Source organism: Octopus bimaculoides, chromosome 1 (genome assembly GCF_046866305.1).
Source record: "Octopus bimaculoides isolate indiv1 chromosome 1, ASM4686630v1, whole genome shotgun sequence".
Classification (NCBI taxonomy): Eukaryota; Metazoa; Mollusca; class Cephalopoda; order Octopoda; family Octopodidae; genus Octopus; species Octopus bimaculoides.
The window spans coordinates 81,216,336-81,223,835 of NC_142928.1; the positions used below are offsets into that span (position 1 = coordinate 81,216,336).

Here is a 7,500-nt window from a genome sequence, read left to right on the forward strand (position 1 = left end):
CTAGGCATTTTACTAACGATTCCGCCAGCTCACCGTCTTACAAACAGAAAATATTGGCTTGAGAAAATAAAAGTGTGGTTTTACATCAGAAAACAAAGTTATATGGATGAGAAGCAGACGAGAGAAAAACAAAACCTATTAAAAATTAAAATTGTAATTTTACGGGCTACACTTTCAGTGGTTAAGTCCCGTAAGTGACATTCAAATAAATAACTTCAAGGCATGAATGTGCCAATATTTTCTAGAGTAATTATTTTAAAAGAAGTGAAACATTATTGAGTAAAAAAGTGAAACTTTTCCATTGAAATGCAATATTTCAGTTTGTATTCTCTATGCAGATTTATGGGGAAACTGATATCTTCCTGACATATAAGAAATATTTAATGAAATTTGTATTAAATAAGGAATTACTTTATTTGGCAGAATAGTCTGGTTTTTCTGCATTAACTGACATCTTTTATGGTAATAATTGGCTTCAAATGTTGGAACAAGACCAGCAGTTTTGGGAGAGGGGCCAAGTTGATTACATCGACCTCAGTGTTCGACTGGTATTTATAATTATCGAACTCGAAAGGATGAAAAGCAAAATTAACCTCGGCAGAATTTGAACTCAGAACGTAAGGACAAACGGAATGCCGCAAGGTATTTAGTCGATTACATTGACCCCCAACGCGTACTTCTGTTATTGACCCCGAAAAGATGAAAGCAAAGTCGACTTCGGCTGAATTTGAACTCAGAATGTAAAGACGAAGTGTCATTGAACTTCCCCACTCCCCAGCTAACGATTCTACCAACTTCCCGCCGTACCATTTAACACTAAAAATTGAGATGTCAATTGAACCTGTTTTTATTACCTACGAGTAAAAGTGAAAGCAATCTTCTTTTTCTTTTCTGAAAATAAAAAGTAACAATTTTCTACTTCAAATCAAGTGTCATAGAAATTGACGTCAGACATATGACCTAATGTCACACGCAGAGAGGTATTTTAATATCTAAGATATAATTCAAAACAAAAATTATATGTAGACGTCATAAAAAAAAAAGAAGTGAACTGTCACAGCCAGTATTGTGCAGCTTAACTTAGTTACACCCTACGGACAAAGCATTGCTGCGAAGACCAGCCAGTAATATCCGTTGCATGAATCAATCCATTTCATGAGGACTTCTTTCTCTGGCGTGACCCTTTCATCCTAATTTGACAGAGGAGAGCAGTAGTCTGGGACCGAGGAGAATGAATCTCAAAAGCGACTGGTACAAACATCTATTGTCCATTAATGATTAATGTTCAGTTTTCTTCTGCTTCTTTGTATTAGGGGCGATAGCTCTCAGATTTATGGCCGAAGCGACAGGGTTGACAATGGAGAATGCTAACTTGATAAATTATATCACTCAAATGCACATATAGGACTCATTTGCTAATGTTTTTACACAACATTAACAACCATAACTGTGCTATTATTAATGTTCTTCTCTTACACATTTCTATTATTATGAGAAATAATGATAACTGGGTAAATTGAAGTTGCAACTGTTTATGTTTATGGCTATAGGGAGACTCACTGCCAGATTAAAAGTCGTTGCTTGGTATCCCAGCACCGAAGTGTCGATGGTGGATACAAACCATCGACTGCTGAATTACACCAAAAAAATTAAATCAGCCTTGCACGGTCTCTCAACCTGATAAAAACAGCAACATAATCTCCTTCAAATTCCATCATACTATATTGTCCTAGACACTGAATCTGATAACCATCCCATTCCAGAAACAGAGGGGAAGATGACAGCTTTAATGTCTTTTGGTCATAGGCCTACTTAATTGTATCTAACTTGGGACAAAGCAACAGCAGCACCAATAGCTCTCATTAGCTATCAGTAAATACGTTATTGTTGCTTTTGGTTTAGCCTCCAGATCAATACTAATTGAGTAGACTTATTGTCAAAATTACTCCCGCAGTGAACATTCCATCGTTCTGTATATCGGCAATTACGTTGCCCAATATGTCCTTTTAAAAGACTATATGGTTCACCTGTATAAGATTTGATGGTTATTTCTAGCAGGTAGCGCGACCACGTACATAATCTCTCAAGTGGGCATAGTTTAGCATAGCATATCCTCATCTTAATTATAATCGTGCTAATGTAAGTATATCTGAAGGCGCATGGCTCAGTGGTTAGAGCGTCGGGCTCATCGTCATGAGGCAGTGAGTTCGACTCTCGGACTGGGCTGTATGTTGTGTTCTTGGGCAAGGCACTTTATTTCACGTTGCTCCAGCTGTAGAAATGAGTTGCAATGTCACAGGTGCCAAGCTGTATCGGCTTTTGCCTTTCCCTTGGATAACATGGGTGGCGTGGAGAGGGGAGGCATGGGGTACTGCTGGTCTTCCATAAACAAACTTGCCCGGACTTGTGCCGCGAAGGGTAACTTTCTAGGTGCAATCTCATGGTTGTTCATGACCGAAGGGGGTCTTCATATGCCATAGTAACACTGACACGTCTTTTTCCCACTACCTATTAGACATACTCAAAGCAAGTCATACTTCACACTTGCACTTACACCAATCATATCACTGAAGGAATGATGTAAAAACTGTAAGAGAGAGAGAGAGAGAGAGAGAGAGAGCTTGCTGCTTCTTGACAGATGAAAGTATCACTTGGTGGTCTACTTGCTACATGGATGCGTAACAATGATTTAATCCATGTAAGGTGATAATAATGCATATCAGCTGGTCTCTCTGCTCAACAAGGGAGCTTCTGCATGGTCTCTGAATCTGCTGGAAATCTCTTGCAAATCACACTCTGCCGTTTTAAATGAAGGACATATGGAACAACGTAGTCCCTGATGTACAAAAAAAAAAAAAAATGCAGGATCGTCAGTCTGCTCAAATAGAGGTGATATGGGGTTAAACAACAACAAAAACCAACCAAATTTACTTCCGGTTAATAAATGAAGAGCTCTTTCTCCTCGGTCGCTCGACTGACAAAAATAAATAAATAAATAAATAAATAAACCAAAATTATCCTAACATATCTTTAGGAAAAGACACACTGGATAATTTATATTCAAAGTCTGGAGATAATATATATGTGTGTGTGTGTGTGTGTGTGTGTGTGTGTGTGTGTGTGTGTATGTATGTATGTATATATATATATATATATATATATATATATATATATATATATATATATATATATATATATAATTTATATATTACATAAACCATGTGAAAACCGTCAAGAGTATAATTAATGAGCTACGTTTGAAAGCTCTTACGGTAATGGAACTATAATGATAGAATGCTCGCACTGCAGACATTTTAAAATTTTGTCTCCACCTCAACAACGAAAATTTGGTGTGAACAAATCAATTAGATAATTAGATTCTGCTGTTCTTTATCATCCAATAAGTTATGGGTAAACCAAATTCGTCATGGGTGGACCAAATTCGTTATCGGGTTTCGATTCTCAACTGGAATTTTTGATGTTATCTCGACAATGATTATGAGAAAACCTTGAACATCAAAACGTTTTTGTTTTCCTTTCCTTTATATATTTGGAGCGTCTTTCATATATAAAAGCTGTGTGGGGCCGGCATGTCAAAGAATAGACTCAGCATTTCCTCTGCGTGTCGTAAAAAGCGACTAAAAGAGTTTGAGGTAGGATTTAACGACTACCCATGGGTTGGTGGGTTGTCACTTGAGTGGTTCAAAGGTGTCATCCGCTACTACTACTACTACTACTACTACTACCACCACCACCACCACCACCACCACCACCACCACCACCACCACCACCACTACTACTACTACTACTACTACTACTACTACTACTACTACTACTACTATCTAACTAACATATTGTTGTGGCAGCCTCTTCAGTTATTGTTCTTTCGTTTCAGGTCAGCCTTGATTAAGGAGACCAATGATCGAAGACATTCTATGATAAATCATCCAATCTTTTCTTTTTTCCAGACTAAAGATATCTCGGATTACAGAATCCAGTGAATTTTTTACTGTTTGTAAGATATTTGTGTGTAATTGGGTGAATATTGGCTATTATTTTTAATAACAGGGGTGTCCGCGTAGAAGCTTACTTGTTGGTTCATCGACATAGAATTTAATTCCTGTGGCGTCAGTATATCTAGGTAGATAAAATCAGAAATATCCAGTAAACATCAGTTCTATGTTCTAATCCTTCGAGATAACTATTTAAGAGCACTTAGCTTCCACTTAGTCATTTATTATTTCCGATGTCTCACCATACTTAACTTAATCCCTACACTGAACTTCATGATAGGCATGTCTGAGCATGTCTGCGCAGTAAATATTAACGAATTCACAGAAGGCATTAACTCTATGAATACAACTATAATTTTACTGTCCCATAAGAAGTACCAAAGTGTAATATATTCGCTATGATGACATTCAAAATAGAAAAAGAAATCCTTCTTACATATTCTCGCTCGCATTCGTAATATAACGAAGATATATTCACGTAATATAATTGCTTCAGCATTTTAACACAAGGCCATTCGGATCTTTTTTAAAACGGGGGCAACATTTTTCATTAACGAAACACTTTGAAACTTGGAACACTGGTAGAATGTGTCATATAAAACATCTTTTTCTCTTAGTCTTCTTTAAAAAAAAAGAAATCCCTAAGTTATTCCATGTTAAAGTTGTCGTATTTCTGTAATTTCAACCAATCACTGACATCCATTCAGCCGATATACATTAAGTGCCGACTACATAAACAAACGATTCTGAAACAATTCTATCGGTGATAGGGTTAGGGTTAGGGTTAGGGTTAGGGTAAAACAGCAAATTTAAAAAGAAAAAAGCAAAACGAAGCTATGGAAATTAAATACGCTTTACACCGCTTAATCAGCCAAAGGAGTAAATGTAAACAACTGAATACTTGTCAGTGATTGGTTGAAATTATCGAAATAAGACAATTTTTTACATGAAATAAATTCGAATACAAAAATATTTTTCTGTTCTATAACACAAAATAGATAAGTATACGAAGTTTGAAAGTCTTTCGGTACCAAAAACACTACGTAAAACATTAATGAAAAATGTGACCCCCGTTTTAAAAAAGATCCGGCCATTCTTTAGTGGGGAGAGGCCAACATTTCGACCCAAGTACTTGACTGGTAATTATTTTATCGACCCAGAGAGCTTGAAAGGAAAAGTCAACCTCGGCGGGACGTAATGGAACAGGAGAAATGCCGCTAAACATTTTGTCCGATAGTGTTAACGATGCTGCCAGCTCGCCGCCTATGTTGACATAATATAATTCTTTCCACTTATAGGCACCAGGCCTGAAATTTTGGGGAGGAAGAAAAGTCGATTGCATCGATCCCAATGCTCGACTGGTACTCATTTTATCGACCCCGAAAGAATAAAAAAGCAAAGTCGACTACGACACCATTTGGACTCAGAACGTAAAGCCGGAAAGAATGCTGCTAAGTATTTCGTCCGACAATTCCCCCCAGTTCACTGCCTTGTTTACGAAATAAAATAATGAATAACACACATCAGAGATACGCCACCCGAATAAGCAACGTAGGTAGTGTCGGGCAAGACTAGAACTGTAATTGTTAATTATTAAGTATTTCCAATTCATTATTAAATTCCAATTTATGTAATTTGTAATTTAATGAATGTTCATTATTTTGATTTCGAGCCCGCGCTGTTTTCCCATATCTTTTTACCTTTATACACACACACACGCACGCGCACGCACACACACACACACACACACACACACACACACACACACACACACACACACACACACACACACACACACACACACACACATGCAAATATATATGTATGCATATACATACATACACACAGGCACATACACACCGAAAGCATATAGAAAGTTTGTTTACATAAAAACAAATACGAACTATTATAGTTCTTAAATTTGACAGAAATGGAGAGGCTGATTCGCTGGTGTAAAGGTAACACACGTAGTCGCGTTAACTGTCGAGGGCTTATGTGCCCCTTTATTAGACTATTTTCCTTAGTCATTGCGACGGTGATCGCTTTAAGCTTGTATAAAAATACCATATCATTATTTACAGGATTGTAAACTTGGCGCCGTATAAAAAAAACCATTCGTACTGAAAGCATATAAATATATATATACGTGTATAAGGGATGACCACTAGGTGTATATGTATACATACACATATAAAACCTAACGTTCATGAGATGAACACCCTCACCTCTAGTCCACATACCTCCATACATGCTCTTAATGTTTGTCTTTTAGTGAGGAGTGAAGGCAGTACTCCATGACTCGTCACAGGGCTGCCAAGATTGGTAAGAGGGTGGTATCCTCAAACCAGAGAACTAGTTTGAGTACTTGCTGTAGGATGAACACCGCTAAAGCTACCTAAGTGTTACATAGTGGTAATAAAGTGGGCGACAGGATAAGTCTACCACAAAAGAAGGCCATGGCGGTATTTGAGCTCAAGATATAAAGCGCCAAAATAAATACTTCAAGGTATCCGGTCCGACATTCTTACAGTTCCACCAGTCCACTGACTTGAACGGGTACTTTTTTTTTTTTTAATCGAGCTCGAAAGAATGAAAGGTTGACGACAGTAGGATTTGAACTCTGAGCGCTGAGAGTCAGAACAAATGCTCTTTCCGACGCTCTAATGATTTTGCTAGTCTGCAACCTAAATAGATAGGTAGTAGTCTAGGTTAGAGCGTGTTTATTGGGTTTGTAAAGGCATGGTATTTCTTTATAGCGTCGATTATTTTCTAGACCAGTCTTTGTGATAGCCTTGGTTATGCAAAGAATGTCAGGGGTCTTCATGAATTGTTATCAAAGATTGTTCGTTTGACATTTGTGAAGTGTAATATAAAGTGCAGTTTTAATATACGCACCACAAAAAAAAAAAGAGGAAAAAGAAAAAGCTGCTATTCAAAAACGCAAATGTGTGTTTTGTGTTACTAATATAAGTTTAAAAGTGTACAACACAACCTCAGCCATTATTCCACGCTTTGATAGTTGCTTCAGCAAAACAGACATATCCTCTCAAAACACAGGTGCTATTGTTCTTGAAAACACGTCTCTCTATATGTACATGACACGGATATTGGTATGACGATTGTCTTGCATTGCTTGACTAAAAAATACAAAACCAGAAAAAGAGGTACTCGAAATGGCCGCAAGGAGACCATAAATAAAGAATAAAGGGATTTTCTTTTTCTTTTCGGGGAAAGATACTAAACTAACAGTCGAAAGATAATTTCTTCTGAAAGCTGTTGTCACGATGCAGAAAACACCCACAAGAATACAACACACACACACACACACACACACACACACACACACACACACACACACACACACACACACACACACACACACACACACAAATGCAAGCAAAAAAATACTCACATATACATACACATAATTCGAGATATCTTGTGAGTTAGTTCTTTGTCGTATAAATGATATAGTGTTGAAAGTATG

The 7,500-nt window shown here is 37.3% G+C and overlaps 1 protein-coding gene across 4 annotated transcripts in view; it reads right to left on the reverse strand.

The window, feature by feature from the left end:
* Positions 1–7,500, reverse strand: part of LOC106870366 (uncharacterized) — a 124,113-nt gene that overhangs the window by 53,402 nt on the left and 63,211 nt on the right. The window contains exon 1 of one of the 4 annotated variants that reach the window (XM_089353029.1): positions 7,426–7,498. The exons of the other annotated variants lie outside the window; for them this stretch is intronic. The gene's annotated coding sequence lies outside the window, so the exon portion shown is untranslated. Of the gene's footprint in view, positions 1–7,425; positions 7,499–7,500 lie in introns of those variants that run through there. 4 annotated transcript variants of the gene reach the window in all.